General features: G+C 40.3%; 1 long non-coding RNA gene and 1 pseudogene across 5 annotated transcripts; both read right to left on the minus strand.

The window, feature by feature from the left end:
• LOC113291364 overlaps positions 1-16,364 on the minus strand; it is a 53,495-nt pseudogene that overhangs the window by 17,371 nt on the left and 19,760 nt on the right.
• LOC113289009 lies at positions 7,452-9,958 on the minus strand. Of its 5 annotated transcripts, none has more exons than XR_003330800.1 (8): positions 9,694-9,958; positions 9,492-9,569; positions 9,146-9,274; positions 8,982-9,040; positions 8,768-8,839; positions 8,379-8,428; positions 8,085-8,218; positions 7,719-7,863 (listed from the first exon to the last, which is right to left on the minus strand). It is a non-coding gene; the product is annotated as an uncharacterized LOC113289009 (long non-coding RNA). The 5 variants fall into 5 exon arrangements; XR_003330802.1 differs by having other exon boundaries at positions 9,492-9,601; XR_003330803.1 differs by having other exon boundaries at positions 7,452-7,863; positions 8,130-8,218; positions 9,492-9,958.

The following is a 16,364-nucleotide window of genomic DNA, read 5'->3' on the forward strand; positions in this document are numbered from 1 at the left end:
TCAGAGTTATTTTTGGGAGCATCCTCTTCCTGTAAATATCGCCAATCAATTATTTATTCGTTATAAATAAATAAATAAATAAATGACCTGAAGAAAAGAAGGATGTGGAAAACTCACCGACTCATTTGTTGTCCCACTGGAAGAAGACTCGCTGTTGTATTCACAAGTACTCCTCTCATCACCGGATCTTGAATTTTCCTTTTTTTCGGATTCTTCTTCAAGAGATTCAGTCTTGTTGCTTCCTCCCTCAAGAGGCGCCGTCTTTTGGCCGTGGGCAAGTCTAGTGAAGATATTCGAGTTGCCGAGACCCTGAGTCAAAAAGAAGAGTCAGTAACGAAATGGAAAATTTATGGAATTCAGCCAAGTCTGTGAAGAGAATCATACACACCTGCGTGTTGAAAGAACTGAAGGTCACAAGGGCCGTCGAATCTGATTCGAAGCCACCTGCACGATTTTTCAACCTTCTCCCCTTCTTCTGGGGACTGTCTGCATCCAAGATAAAGGATTTTTGTTTGCCCGAAGGAAGTTCTTTCAACAACTTATGCTTCGCTAGAACCGCAGAGGAAGGTTTACCACGCGGATTTGTCACAACATCCTGCACGAACTGATGAATGGCTAGGAATTCATCTTTCCATAAGACATTATATTTGGGAGTCGTCACAGGTATTCGTTCAGAGAGCAAGAAAGGAAGGCTTTTACATGGCGCAAGAACACTGGCATCAAGAAAAGCTGGTAACAATTCTTTCGGAGCAACCGGCCGACGAATAAATGGGACCCCTTGGTCAAATCCCATATGCCGGGCCGTTCTATCAATATTATAAGGGACCTCCTTGAAAAACCCCGGAAGAAGGATGGCACGTGTCCGGAGATACAGCTTCGCATAAATACAACCTTTCAACGCTCATGTTCTCTCCAGCAAATAACAAAGTCAAGTTCGGAGCAGCGGCAAAAGTATTCGGCTGAACTATGGAGGCATGGTCCGGGGCCCAAGGATGAAATTTAACTGCATGTGATTTTTCAAGGAAATCAATGAGCTTTATGCCAGGTCTTGGACGCCTCTCCAACCAACGGAGTATCCTAGAACCTCCATATGCATCAGGAAAAAAGGTTCTCGGGTTAGGAGCGTAATTTTTGAAATGCTCCCACAACCACGCTTGAAGAAAAGCGACGTGAACGTATGAGTCCACTTTTATATGACCATTTGAAGCATACATGTCCGCGACCAGATGATCCAAATGGGTGTACAAAGAGCCAAGAAACAAGACACCAATGAGAAGAACGACGCATTTCGCCAATTTGATGGCAAATTTGATAAGATCCTGTCTTATCTTCTTCTTACCAGAGCCATCGTCGAAAATATCTCTGGACAGCCACAGAGCTAAAAATGCAGCGACATGGAGCGTATCATCTAGCACTAGATCCAACTCCGGCTCTGCAGGGAACCATTCAGACACCCACCAGTTATAGAAGCACTTCTCCTCATAATTATTTCGAACATATCCCGTTGCTTTTGTGACCAAAGTGGCATGTATTTTTTCTTCTTCCCCAGACAAAACAACATCAAGATTACCAATTATCGGGAGACTCAACAGAATGGCTACGCTTTCCAAAGAAATAGTCATCTCACCCCATCTACATATAACCGTGTGAGTTTCTAGGCACCACCTTGAGATGAAAGTAATCAAGCCTGCAACATCTTTTCTAATTTGAAGTACCGCAGGCGCCATGACAGCATGCATGATTTGCGCCTCAGTTAAGTTGGCCTTCACGTGATCGCGGCTCATCATGAACTTCATCCATTTATCATAAGAGCGCAATGGACTAAGGAAGATTTTGAAGTCTATGGGAGAAGCCAGATATTCTTTCTTCTGAAGGCAAAACCTCATTATACGCCCTGGGAAGACTGATTGGACTCTTCCATCATTCTCTGAATCGGTCAGAAGAGTTGCCACGAATTTGGGATGGGTCCTTGTAATCGTAGCAGACTTCATAAAGAACTCATCATCTGTGTTCGGTTTGGAGTTGTTGACACTCCTCAACACGGCGGCGGAACTACTTTTAGGTGACACATTAACAAAATCCCTTATGCTTTTGAAGTAACTACAATGAAGCAAAGGCAAAGAATTACTACTTTGAATAAAAGCATACATGGATATTTTATCAAAAATTGGTTACCACAATCAAGGGTCAACAACACATTTGCTACGAAAATTTCTCTTTTGGCTACGTGTCATGGCATTCACGACTAAAGGAATGGGGACTTCTCAACGAGATGCACGTGACGTCGCGGGAAGTACGCTCTTGGCCGAAACTAGGCAATGCCGCATGGAACATGCGAAGCCGCGAAAAGTATGACCTCGACCAAGTTACGTTTGGTCATGGGAAATATGCTCGCGGTCAAAAGGAGAATGTTTCCACCACGGAAACTGTGCACACGGCCACAAGAGGAATAGGAAACCCTGAAGCTAGGTTTTTACGGGAGAAGAACTAACGGCATCCACCCATTCACGCGCGCCTATTTTGCATAATAATTGGCCTCCTTACTATTGTGATGACTAATATTACTACGATACTGCTAGCAGGGAAGAATCATTCATACAAAAGTATTTCTACGAGTTCATGGAGAATATGTCTATGGATAGGGTTTACACCAACAACAAAAAAAAAAGAGAAGAGAAGAAACATTGGGACACATACCTGGAGTGCGCTCGCCTACTTCTCTGCTTTGCTGCTAATGCGGAGAGGTGAAAACAAAGCCAATATTACAAAAAAAAAAAGAAAAAAAAAGATGTGCGACCCCTTTTATACACATATTACTTTGGAGTTTGGGTGGAATAAGGTTTCTTTTTATAAGCACCGCACTTTTGGAATTAGAAAGAAGGAAGGTTTCTCGTTTAAGCTATGCACGGAAAAAGGCAGCCGGACCCGCGAAGGAAACGCTCCATGGCGCCACCTGTCCGCGGCCAAGACAATGCCAAACAGTTCACTCCCAAACGGCCATCTCTACTGCTCCACGCCAACGCCAACGGTCCGCGTTCAAGCCCCAAGAATTCGCTCCTAGCCAGCGCCATCTCCACATTGCAACCGAGCCCTAACCAGCGCTATCCTCTCCTTCCCAAGACAACGCTCCATTGTCCTTCCCAAGCCAACTCTCCATTGTCATTAAAAGCTAGTCGCGTCCATCCGCCACTCTAAGCTAGCTGCGCCATCCGCTACTCCAAGTAAGTCGCACCAGGCCTGTGCCAGAAGTACGCGTCCAAGCTAATAGCGCTATTCTAAAACTAGTCGCGCCATCTCCGCACATCCAAGATCAAAGCAGCGCCACCTTCTCCGTTCAAAGCGGCGCCATCTTGGCCGTTCAAGACAGCGAAATATCCGCATCCCAAGCCAATACTCCATGGCTCCATCTCCAACGCTCCATGGTCCCTCTTAGCCACGTCATCGGCCCTTCCGAGCCATCCATGCCATTGGCCCTTCCAAGCTAGTCATGCCATCGGCCTTTCCAATCTAGCCGCGCTACTCGCAATTTCGCATAATCATCTTCGCTCGGCCAAGATTGAAGCACCATCTTCGCCGTTCAAAGCCGCGCCGTCTGCCATTCCCAAGCCGGAAGCGCCATCTTCACCACCCCATGGCCCAAATTGTCACCAATGTTCTTGGAAGAAAAACTCTATGCCAACACCCCCTGGTCAAAATGCGCCAAGTCGTCAATACAAGGATCACAGATTCCTCATGTCATACGCTAAAGGTTAGTTGAATTTCCCTGGAAAACTCTTCATGCCTTTCCCTCTTCGATTTTGCTCTTGTCCGTCACCATCTCATGCTTACCCCGCAACAACGCCACTGTTACGTGCTAAGCAGGGGACTTAATTTTGATGGTGGCTTTTAGCTTAGGGTCAAAATCGTAAAACCTTGCATCTGATGTGACGTCACTCTGCAAGGAAACAGAGCCACGTGTGCTGACCTCTCCAATGGAAAATTTATTGAGTCGCTCAACATACTTACATGAAATTTATCCAGACTGGCGAATCCCAGATGTTTTGTAAATTTCGGCGCCTCGCGTATATTCACTTAATATAAGTTCCTCTGAATGCCTTTTATGCTATGTTCCCCGGATGAATTCTTAATGTTGATATGGCATGACGATTTGTGTTCACTTGAAGCAGAGTAGCACGAATCTTCAATTATCAAGAATAAGATATTTGCATAAGGTATTCATTCAGAAAAGCATGCTGCTCTCTTGTAACGAACTTAAAAGAAGTCCGTGTCGACACATAGAATTCAATCAATCATCCTGACTAACTTGCATAAGTTAGGGTTTCGCGCCTCGCCCAATACACCAGACCTTGCTTGTCAAAATTAATTAAATTTGCCGCAACGCACTGGATTGCGGCCACGCCCTAGCTTGCCGTCCCCACTTCCCATTGACCAATCAGGTCGCCCTAAAGGCGCCACACTCTCACCAGAAGTGTGGTCGTGCCTTATGTTTAGCCGGCCCCCTTTTGTGGCCAATCTGGTTGCTCTAAACTTTCCACCATATATTAAAGGCCAAATGCACCCTACCGCGACAACTTCGCAACATGCTACCTCGCAAATATGCCACTTCGTGGCAACCTGCCTTAAATAGCCATCACACCACAATTCCTATCATGTGTCCGTCTCCACACTATGGCCTTTCCATGGTCCCTTTGGCATAGCCATGGCGCCATTTGCACAAAAGTAGCGCCATGCCGCAGACGCACGCCACATGCACTAATTAGGGTATTCACAAACCCTAATTTAAGAAAATTTCTACCAAAGCCAAATAATGTTCCCAGAGCAACGGGATTGGCGTGGCAACAAGGCCAACGTTGCCACGCCACATGTGGGTCCGACTCCACGACACCTTGGACACACCAAGCCCTAATTCTTCCACGGAGAATTCTTCCACGACGCCTTGGCCACGCCAAGCCCTAATTCTTCCACGAAGAATTCTTCCACGGCGCCTTGGCCACGTCAAGCCCTAATTCTTCTACGACGCCTTGGCCACGCCAAGCCCTAATTCTTCCACGAAGAATTCTTCCAAGCGCCCCCAAAGCTAGCAGGTGACTAATCCAAGAGATTAACTAAAAACAGAGGCAATAAGAATCTAAATCATATTCTTAGACATTCAATTAAGAAATCTGCTATAAAACTTAACCCAAAAACTATCCCCTCTCCGTAATACTTATACAAGAACCACTCTCAAGTGATACATATAAAATAGTCATTTGGTTTGCAAATAGAATACACAACATAATAAACATAGCAGAAGTTAACTAATTAACGGAGTCAACTCCTCGAAGATTTCGCTGCGCAACTCTGATATGTCTCTGAAACTGAAAGTGGGAAAGGGTGAGAACATCATCCCTAGAAGGGGTGCCCAGCAGGAATAACATTTAACTTTAAAGAAATCATGAGCAAGATTTGGAAAACAATTCATGTTCTCCCAAACATCAACAAGTGACCAAGTCACATGAAATACACAAACATGTATATGGACAAACTACTTCTTTAAACAATGTATACTATGGTTTTGAAATTCCGAACTCGCAAATCCACACCTAATCGTATGTATGGATGTCGACAGTTCCGAACTCGCAAACTGCCGACCAATATATCATAAAATCTCTAGGTATAAATGTGAAGGAGCGTATCCTATATACCACAAGTGGAAATTCTTATTTCCCATAAAAATTCATATTGACATTCAAACATTACAAGTTCTTTCCAAACCATGGAAAGATTACAAAGAATCAACAGAATAATCATAATACAAATAACCAACGCATGGAAAGCACAAACTGACAATGCATGAGTTCATTAAACATAAATTTTTGTAAAAGACACAACAATGGTTTCGAAAGAGTTAAATGCATTCCCACCTCTTTTGATGACAAGCCACGCCTACCTCGAGATCCACGATACACTAGTTCATCCTTTGAATCGATCATTGTTAATAACTAACTGTTAATCACTCTAAGAATCTAGCCAAAAGGCTCACACAAGAATCATACAAGTCTTTCTAATGATTCTAGGCCCATTTAAGGTTCTACATCTTTTATTTATCTATCTTTAGCATAACTAAGGTTTATTAATTGAGTTGGGTTTGTTCTATAGTCCATTAGGTAAGTCTTATGAATATCTACAACTTGTAGAATAAGCCAAAGACTAATTCAGACCACAAGAGGTCCAAAATATAAAAGTAAGATAACTAATCCTAAGCCCAAATCCACTAAATAAGCCTATTACACAAGGCCTGGTCCACTAGGGTTAATCAACAGTCAAACTAACGGTCAACGAGGTCAACTCACGGTCAACGTCCAAAGTCAAGTCAATGTCCTGGTAAATGGTCACACGAGTTAACTCAGTCAGATGATCTAAGTCAGACAATAACATAATTGAGTCAGACTGAATAAGCTCAGTCAAACAGGCTAAAGGTTCTTCTCACACAACTGCAACTCTAATTCTACAGCTCTATCTCAAGTTCAATTTCAATCTATTCATTGAATCAAACATTCACTCAAATTATAATTCAAAATGTTTTACAAACAAAAGTATGCCTACCTGCACTTGCAGCTTTAAGCAATATCCAAAACCTCTCGACTAACACAACACTTAACATCTTACACACACAACTGATTCTACCAAAATTTCATCACTATCTCCATCTCCACTTCCAATTGCACAATACCCCGACTTAATCTCATTTCTTACAACAGCACCTACTGTACAAGCCTTCCAACTTCATGATTTAACAGACAACACCAACACCTGCAATAACATTTCAAACTGACCTTATTACCATCTTCATCCTACCTGCAATTCAGTTTAATCCAACACCTACATTTACAAACTTTCACCATCATGACCCTTTAATTATAATTTAAACTACAACCAAAATTTCTTCCCTGCATCTGTCAGTAATCCAACCATCTCCAAAGCAAGCCACCAAAACCTTAAGCATCAACATAAACCTAAACTATAATCCCCATTCCAATAACACCTTGTTTGATTCTTCTGGCACTACACCAAATTCTGGGATTAGAAACAGAAATGAGCGGTTACTAAAAGCTCTTGCCTGTTGCAAAAATGGGTGTTACATTTTTTTTTTGTAACGGCAACAGGTTGCGAATTTTGGTTGTAACGGCCTTAGTAACAGCTGCGAGCCGTTACAAATTGACACGTGGTAACAGCTCAGGGCCTTTACGAATTTTTTTGTAACAACGAGGTCGTAACATGCCAGAGCAGTTATTATGTGGCAAATTAGTAACAGGCCAAAGCCGTTACTACGTGGCAGGTTGAAACAACTTACAGTCGTTACGAATTTTTTCGTGACAGTAAAAAATTACTGCCAGTCAACATTGACCTGGTCAATATTGACCAATTTTGACCAGGTCAAGGATGACCGACAGTTCATTTTTTGTCGGAATTCTAAATTCAATTAGCTGCACAAGTCTGCCATTCAATCCATACAAATTCTATTATACATTTTATAATAATAATAACTTGTTCTATTCTTTCAACAACTTGAGAGAATTCTTAAGTTTTGAGGGAATGCAACATCTGCTTAGAAACTTATATAAGAGAATGCCTAAGTTATGTGCGGCCCAAAGCTCATACAACATTTGTTTATAACTTAAGAGCATATAAGATAAAACTAACAAATGCGGAACTCACATAACAGTCTCTTCCTTCTCTTGCGTAATGGTTCTATTGAAAATCTGTAGCACCGCATAACAGTCTCTGCATTCTCTTGCATAATGTTTCTATTGCAAATCTGCAGCACTTCACCTCACCTGCTCCAACAATACGACTCAGCACCTAGAGGAAATGAGTTGATACCTAAGCCAATACAAAAAAGAGAACAAAGTTACGTCCAACTGGTGCCAAGGATTTCAAATTATTTCAGTTAGAGAAATTCAATGAAAAACAGTCCATAAACACTTTCTTAGCCAAACCAACAAGTTAACAGCCCACGGTTATGCATGGTAGAGGACATCATTGCCTACATAAGCCTCTACTAGAACCACGTAGCAGAGAAAAGCATGGAGGAATGTAAGTACCAAAGCATTGAGACAGTGGTACTTTTATACCAAAGAAAAGCATACATGTGCGGAACCATCATCCATAATTTCAGCAACATTGTTGAATACCCATGGATGTATTTAACAAGCTCACTGAACTTCAAGGCAAACCCCTGAAAGGAAATTGAATCAACCAACTGAACCATCTAAGTAATGCCCAAAACAGAAAAGTGTTAAAGAAAATTACAGAAATTGTAGCTTCAATATATGGAGATAAAGGGATGTCAGCATACTTGGCACCAATTGAATCCACTCTGCAGATAAAGGGCTTACCATATTCTCCTAAACTAGCAATGACAGGCTAACAGAAATATGAACCAAACCTATAAAAACAACAAATAGATATTATTTCCATTATATAATCTTCACTAATGTAACCCTAAAATTCAAAGAGTGGAATTTATGAATAGAATTTTAGCATCAGTTGCAAGTCCAGCTACACCAAAATAGAGTTTCTCATGAATTTTGAAGATATAATGAAAATTTGTTGCAATAGTTGGAAGTTGAACACCTAAACGATGATCACTAGCAATAGTGAAACTGTTCTTTTCCACCATAGCAGCAATTGCACTTCCATTATACTCAAAGATCTATAACAAAACCTAACAAACACACATTTAGACATAATTACCTAGAAAATCTCAAACAGTAAAGCAACTTACAAGATCTCGAAACTTGTACATTTTCTGATGTTTTCAGGGATTGTACCAGTTATATTGTTGCCTCTCACATCACTGTTATAGGTAGCATTGAAGGCATATATCAGATTCAATAACATAGAGTCAAAAGAGTAAGATTCACTAACTATATTAAGCATTTGATATACTTACAAAGAAATAAAGTAATGTACTAAGTCCTAATTAGAGTAAAAGGAACCTGCATTGATGCCACAAATGCAACAACTGCCGGAGTGATGACTTCCCCTAGCACGAAACCTGCGTTCATTTCAAATAATTCTCAGAAGTCTTAATTAGAGTAAAAGGAGAACAGATTACTAAGCCCTCAAAGTTAAAATTCATGTGAAAAATAAAAACACTTACCTCAAAGTTAAGCGCTCTTGACCATTGTTTATTCTTTGTAGATTAGAAACACAAGAATATCCAGATATTTTGAACACTTCTCCCCCCAGGCCCTGTCACTCACTCAGGTGATACTAGAAGGACGGTTTCCTGCGAAGAGTGTCAGTTAGAGGCTTATTATCATAAGATGTAGCTGGCAATAAACCATTCACTTCCGTAAAATACACCCAAGTCATGATTCTACCAAAACAACCACCACACTTGGCGTCAGATATGAACAGCAAAATTGTATCTAACCGCAACCTAAACTAAAAAATCAAACCAGCCCCAAACCTCTAAACACACAAATAAAGGTAAGTTTGATTACCAGCAATTAGGGTTTCTTGTTCAATCACTCTTATCGGTTAAAATGAATCTCCGTCGATTGAATTTCGGACATGAAATGCTATGCAAGCAAACATCGTTGAATCAGAATCACTGCATCAGAAACTTATAACCCTCGATTAAACACGCAAACACTTTCATCTCCAAAAATCAATTAATAAAATCGAGATAAATAGAAATCAAACCTTTGCATAGTAAGATAATTCAAATAAAACTAATCTAATAAAACAAACTTTATCTCTAACAGAAAAACTAGATCTAAGTTTATCTGTCGATTTCCAAATCTTTCTCGAACAATCTCCATCCTTTACATAACCTTCGATGCTGATAATTGATTGCTCAAGAAAAATCAGAATCGTTGAAGAACAATCTCTCCATCAGTTGCCGCCGCTCTAGGGTTTGGGAGGAGGAGATGAGGAATGAAGTTTGGGAGGAGGGGAGTGATGTGATTTGTAGATAGTGGTAAAAGTGGTTCGATTCTCAGACTTGTGAAGGATATTAATTAGACTTAAATTCTAATATTAAAATAGAAAACTCACTAAAAATTATAGCAAACTCAATCAAAGATGATATCAATACTAAAAGAAACACTGAGGCTAAGATTCCACTATTTTCCAAGTTCAAAGTGATTAAACCAATACTTATATTTATGCAATTTTCTCGTTTAATTTGATTCTAAAATATTGCAACAAGTAGATTTTCAAAAGTAGTAATTGTAAATACCAAGTATGAAGCATCAAAAGTCTTAAAACTAAACATACTCCATCAAAATAGATCACAATCACTCAAATAAAAATCATATTCAATAATAGTTCAAGGAAAATAATCATATAATTATTGCAAATAAAAAGATAAAATAGAATATACCACTTTTTGTTGGAAAAATAGATTCCTCTATCGCCTCAGCAATGGGGTTTAGATCCTCATATTAATCATGACCTCAAAATATGTGTTTGTTGCTCAAAAGATGATTAAAAGAGTGGAAAGTAATAACACAGACTGTTTGCAACAGTGTATTGGTGTTGCAAAACAGCTGTTACAATGGAACTATTACAGAAAACTGTTGTAACTACTGTTGCTTTGTCGCTGATTTTAAGACCCTAGAATACGAATGTCCTGCACAGCTTAATGTTCTTCAGCTGTTAAACAACGACATTGTTTTGCGACTGTTTCCCGTGCGTTAATGTTCTTCGCGTTCTTCATCTTCAGCAGCAGTAGCAACAGAAACAGAGTTTGGTAAAGCTCTGATTTCTTCTTCTCTGGCTCTCCTTAGGTTCCCAAACTCTCGACACCTCTTCTATATGACCCAAGACATCTATTTATATCAAAAATACCGAATAAATCTCTCCCAAATCTTCCAAAATCTCTTTCCTTCTCTTCACGGCCAAGTTGCGGAAATTTCTTGTTTTAGAATCTACGCGTTTCTGAGCTTTCTTTTTTATTCTAAACTCTTCCTTAAATAGATACAAATCTTTGGGAAAGTTTACAGCACTTTAATCTCTCTAAAATTCCCTAAAACAGGTCACACACGTGACTTTCCATATTTTCTGTTGTGAGAAAAATCCGTCGATTGAGCCCAGTCTAATCGATTTAAACACCAATATCAGATTCCTAGAACCATAAGGAGTCTATCCTATGAAAATCAGAGGTTTAATCGACCTCAAACTCCTCCAAATCACGTTGCCAAAACTGTTCTTCACTGCACCTATTTTCCCGCCAAAACCTGGTTTTTGAAATGTTGAAGATGGTTGCCCCTTATCCAGGGTAGGGGTGCGATTAGCAACTGCCTGGAAATGGGATGCCCCTTAGTAATTAGGTTACCCCTTATCCAAAGTGAGAGTCCGAACAGCAAATGTCCTCCGGGTGCTTTCCGACAACTTTTCGAGCCAATTTTTTCCAAAAATGTTTATTGGCCAAAAATACCTACAAATAAATAAAACACCATAATAAGTACAAAAATGAGCCGTAACAATATAGAGAATCGAGACAAATCGGACACAAAAATGTGTCTATCAAATACCCCCAAACCTATTATTTTCTAGTCCTCGAGCAAAAATAAAATAGAAATAAAATCCTAACTCACTGTCGCAGGCATCGGCGATTGCATTTACCGTATGCAATAATCCTTTAAACCCCTAGGTGTCCCTAGTGGCGGAGTGTTGTCTCCGGAGGGCTTACCAGAGGTATACCCACAAAACTTTTATAATCCAGACCCTAGCTATCTACACAGAACCTTGGAAGGCACTAAAGAATCTCCTTGGTTGGCATACTTATTGACTACAGGAGGAAGTACCCTGATACAAAATTCCAATTGTTGTACACGAGTTTGCACTCAATCATACTAAAATTCATATGAAGTGACAAAGCTCTACTCAGATAGTCGCACTATGGACATCAATATCCGGAGTCAAAACTAATCACATGGATAGATCAAGAAGATGGATATAGAAAAACATAGATGGTTTTGATGTTTACTAGGTGAACGGTGTTTCTCATATCTGTCTGAAGGCCTCCGCCAAAATGAACCTATCCTAATGGACTGAGATACGTCTGACTAATATCAACACACTGGCATATACAAGGGAACCAGTGTCGATAATCCTAACTCTAGGTCAACACAACTGGCATATACAAGGGTTCCAGTGGTCGACTTTATTGAATTTATTCCAGTTGGTCTGATGGTCTGGTCTCTTTTTTTTTTTTTTTTTGTATCTCAATCACTCTAATTCACCCTAGCATTGGTAACAACTTGAATCGTGAGCCCCACCTAATCACTTAGAGAAACATAGTTTAAAAACAAAACAAAATAAAAACAGAAGTGAAAAGGACTCAACGAGATATGGTGAAACTATCATGTTATTTCTAACACCTGAGCTCTGTGCTTTTATGAATAGACTCTTTAGATGTTGCCATCTAGTCAGATTGGTTCCTCAACTCCTACAAAATGCTTCCATCCACTTAGATTGGTTAGTGCCATCCTTAATAGGGATAAATTTCTAGGCTCTGGAGTTTATTTATTGCAACGAAAAGGTAACAAAAAGTTCTACCCCACCCCCAAACTTAAATCTAACATTGTCCTCAATGTTTCTAATCAAAGAACAGTACCAAAAATATAAGTAACATGAGGAAATAGTAAAGAGAGAAGTCGGAAAGATAGTACCTGGGTGAAGTGTAACCAAAAACCTACAAAAATATTATACAACATACAAAATCGCCTCGATGGTCAATCAAGGTAAACAGGGTCCTCCAGAGGGACCTCCTCAACATCACCTGTAGGAAAAGGCTCTAAAAAGGGCTTCAATCGCTGACCGTTAACCTTCGAAGAACTACTACCATCTGGTGTCTCAATCTCAACAGCGCCATGAGGAAAAACAGTACGGACCACAAAAGGACCGGTCCACCGAGAGCGCAACTTCCCGGGGAATAGATGCAAACGAGTGTCATACAGAAGAACTTTTTGACCTGGAGAAAATGACTTTCGTAAAATATTCCTATCATGCACAAGTTTCATTTTGTTCTTATACTCCTTAGCACTATCGTATGCATCTCTACGAATCTCGTCCAACTCATTGAGCTGGAGCTTTCTTTGAGCTCCTGCCTTGTCAAGTGAAAAGTTTAAGTTCTTAATAGCCCAATAGGCTCGATGCTCTAACTCAACAGGCAGGTGACATGCCTTGCCAAACACTAAACGATAAGGTGACATTCCAATGGGTGTCTTAAACGCAGTACGGTAAGCCCATAAGGCATCAGTAAGCCTCGACGACCAGTCTTTCCTATTTGGATTAACTGTTTTCTCTAGAATACGTTTAATTTCCCTATTGGAAACCTCTACCTGACCACTAGTCTGAGGGTGATATGGGGTTGCTACTTATGGGTAATACCGTATTGTTTCATTAAAAGAGAAAACGGTCTATTACAAAAGTGTGAACCTCCATCACTAATTATAGCTCGCGGCGTACCAAAACGTGTAAGTATATTCTCTTTCAAAAACTGGACTACGACCCTGTGGTCATTCGTTTACACGGAACCGCCTCAACCCACTTAGACACATAGTCTAACGACAAGTATGTAAAGATAACCAAACGAAATAGGAAATGGACCCATAAAATCAATGCCCCACACATCAAAGACCTCAATCACTAAAATAGGGTTCAAAGGCATCATATTTCTACGGGAAATGGTTCCTAACTTCTGGCAACGCTCACAAGAAACACAATGACTATGGGAATCTTTAAACAACGAAGGCCAGTAAAATCCACACTGCAAAATCTTAGCAGCAGTCTTCTTAGCACTAAAATGACCCCCACATGCATGTTCATGACAAAAGGAGATAATACTAGACTGGTCACTCTCAGATACACATCTCCTAATAATCTGGTCCGGACAATACTTAAACAGATAAGGATCGTCCCAAAAGAAATGCTTAACCTCGGCTAAAAACCTAGAACGATCTTGCTTACCCCAATGTTGAGGGGTTCGACCAGTAACAAGATAATTCACTATATTTGCATACCAAGGTGATTGGGAAACAGAGAACAATTGTTCATCAGGAAAGCTATCCCTTATAGGAAGGGAATCACTAGGGGAACTAACAACTAGCCTAGACTGTTCTCTGCTACTACATTTTCTGCACCCTTTTTCTCTAATGTCTGAGTAAAATTCCTGTAACAATAGGATCCATCTAATCAATCTAGGTTTGGTATCCTTCTTAGATAAAGGTATTTCAAAGCAGCATGATCTGTATAGATTATGATCTTAGAACCTAATAGGTAGGACCTAAACTTATCCAAGGCAAACACGATGGCTAAAAGTTCCTTCTCGGTAGTTGTGTAGTTCATTTGGGCATCATTCAGAGTTTTGCTAGCATAATAAATCACATGAAGTAATTTGTTTTCTCGTTGTCCTAAAACGACGCCTATAGCATAATCTGAAGAATCACACATAATCTCAAAGGGTAGGTTCCAGTTAGGTGCCTGGACTATCGGGGCAGTAGTGAGTAAAGTTTTAAGCTTCTCAAAAGCCTCTAAACAAGCATCATCAAAGACAAACTTAACATCTTTTGCAAGCAAATTGCAAAGAGGTCTAGAAATCAAGCTAAAATCCTTAATGAATCGACGGTAAAAACCTGCATGCCCTAGGAATGACCTAATATCTTTTACGGTTTTTGGGACCTGTAAAGTCTTAATAAGGTCAACTTTGGCTTTGTCTACCTCTATACCCTTTGAAGAGACGATGTGCCCTAACAATTCCTGATTTAACCATGAAATGGCATTTTTCCCAATTAAGCACTAAATTTTTTTCCTTACACCTAGTCAACACTAATGTCAAATGATGCAAGCACTCATCGAAAGATGAACCAAACACTGAAAAATCATCCATAAAGACCTCTAAGAACCGTTCTACCATATCAGAAAATATGCTCATCATACAACGCTGAAAAGTTGCAGGGGCATTACATAGCCCGAAAGGCATGCGTCTATACGCAAAGGTACCAAAGGGACAGGTAAAAGTGGTTTTCTCTTGGTCTTCTGGGGCAATAACGATCTGATTATAACCGGAGTAGCCATCTAAGAAGCAATAGTGACTATGTCCAGCTAATCGCTCTAGCATTTGGTCGATAAAAGGAAGGGGAAAGTGATCCTTCCTTGTGACCTTGTTCAATTTCCTATAGTCAATACACACACGCCATCCCGTGGTCACTCGGGTTGGGATTAATTCATTATTATCATTCTGGACTACAATGATACCTGATTTCTTGGGGACAACCTGAACAGGGCTGACCCACTTACTGTCTGAAATTGGGTAAATAATACCCGCATCTAACAACTTAAGCACCTCTTTTCGAACTACCTCTTTCATGTTAGGGTTCAGTCGACGTTGCATCTCCCTAGAAGGTTTGGAGTCTTCCTCTAAATGAATCTGATGCATACACACAGTAGGACTTATACCCTTAATGTCTGCTATAGTCCACCCTAAAGCTTCCTTATTGTCTTGAAGTACATTTACTAGCCTACTTTCCTGATCACTATCCAAATTGGAAGCTACAATCACAGTAAGTAAAGTCTCAGATGGGCCTAAAAACACATACTTTAGAGTATCGGGTAGTGGTTTAAGGTCCAACTTTGGGGGCTCTTCTAAAGAAGGAATTAGGGTAGTCTCAGAAACTGGTAACGGTTCGAACCTAGCTTTCCATCTATCAGTGTCTAACACAGGGGTAGAATCTAATAGAGCATTCACCTGTTCAATAGTGCTATCGTCGTCAAAATCTAAACCAAAATGGGATAGACAACTTTCTAATGGGTCTTCAGACAAGATGTTTGGTAATGACTCCTGAACTAAGGCTTCTATCATGTTCACCTCCTCAACACATGTGTCATCTAGCTCATGAGGTTGCTTACTGACATTAAAAATGTTCATCTCCATAGTCATATTACCAAAAGATAAACTCATCACACCATTTCGACAGTTAATGATCGCATTAGACGTAGCTAAAAATGGGCGACCTAAAATCACAGGTATCTGGTTCTCTGGGTCAGGGACAGGTTGGGTATCTAGGACCACGAAATCCACTGGATAAATAAACTTGTCGACCTCAATAAGAACATCCTCGATAACACCTCGAGGGATTTTAACAGACCTATCAGCTAACTGCAGTGTCATCTGAGTAGGTTTCATTTCACCAAGTCCTAGCTGTAAGTATACATGGAATGGCAGTAAGTTCACACTGGCTCCTAAGTCAAGTAAAGCTTTTTCTACCCGGAAGTTACCTATTGTGCAAGCAATGGTAGGAGAACCTGGGTCTTTGTACTTTGGAGTTGTGGTGTTCTGAATGATTGAACTTACGTGACTAGCTAAA

This window comes from Papaver somniferum, chromosome 6, assembly GCF_003573695.1.
Source record: "Papaver somniferum cultivar HN1 chromosome 6, ASM357369v1, whole genome shotgun sequence".
Taxonomy (NCBI): domain Eukaryota; kingdom Viridiplantae; phylum Streptophyta; class Magnoliopsida; order Ranunculales; family Papaveraceae; genus Papaver; species Papaver somniferum.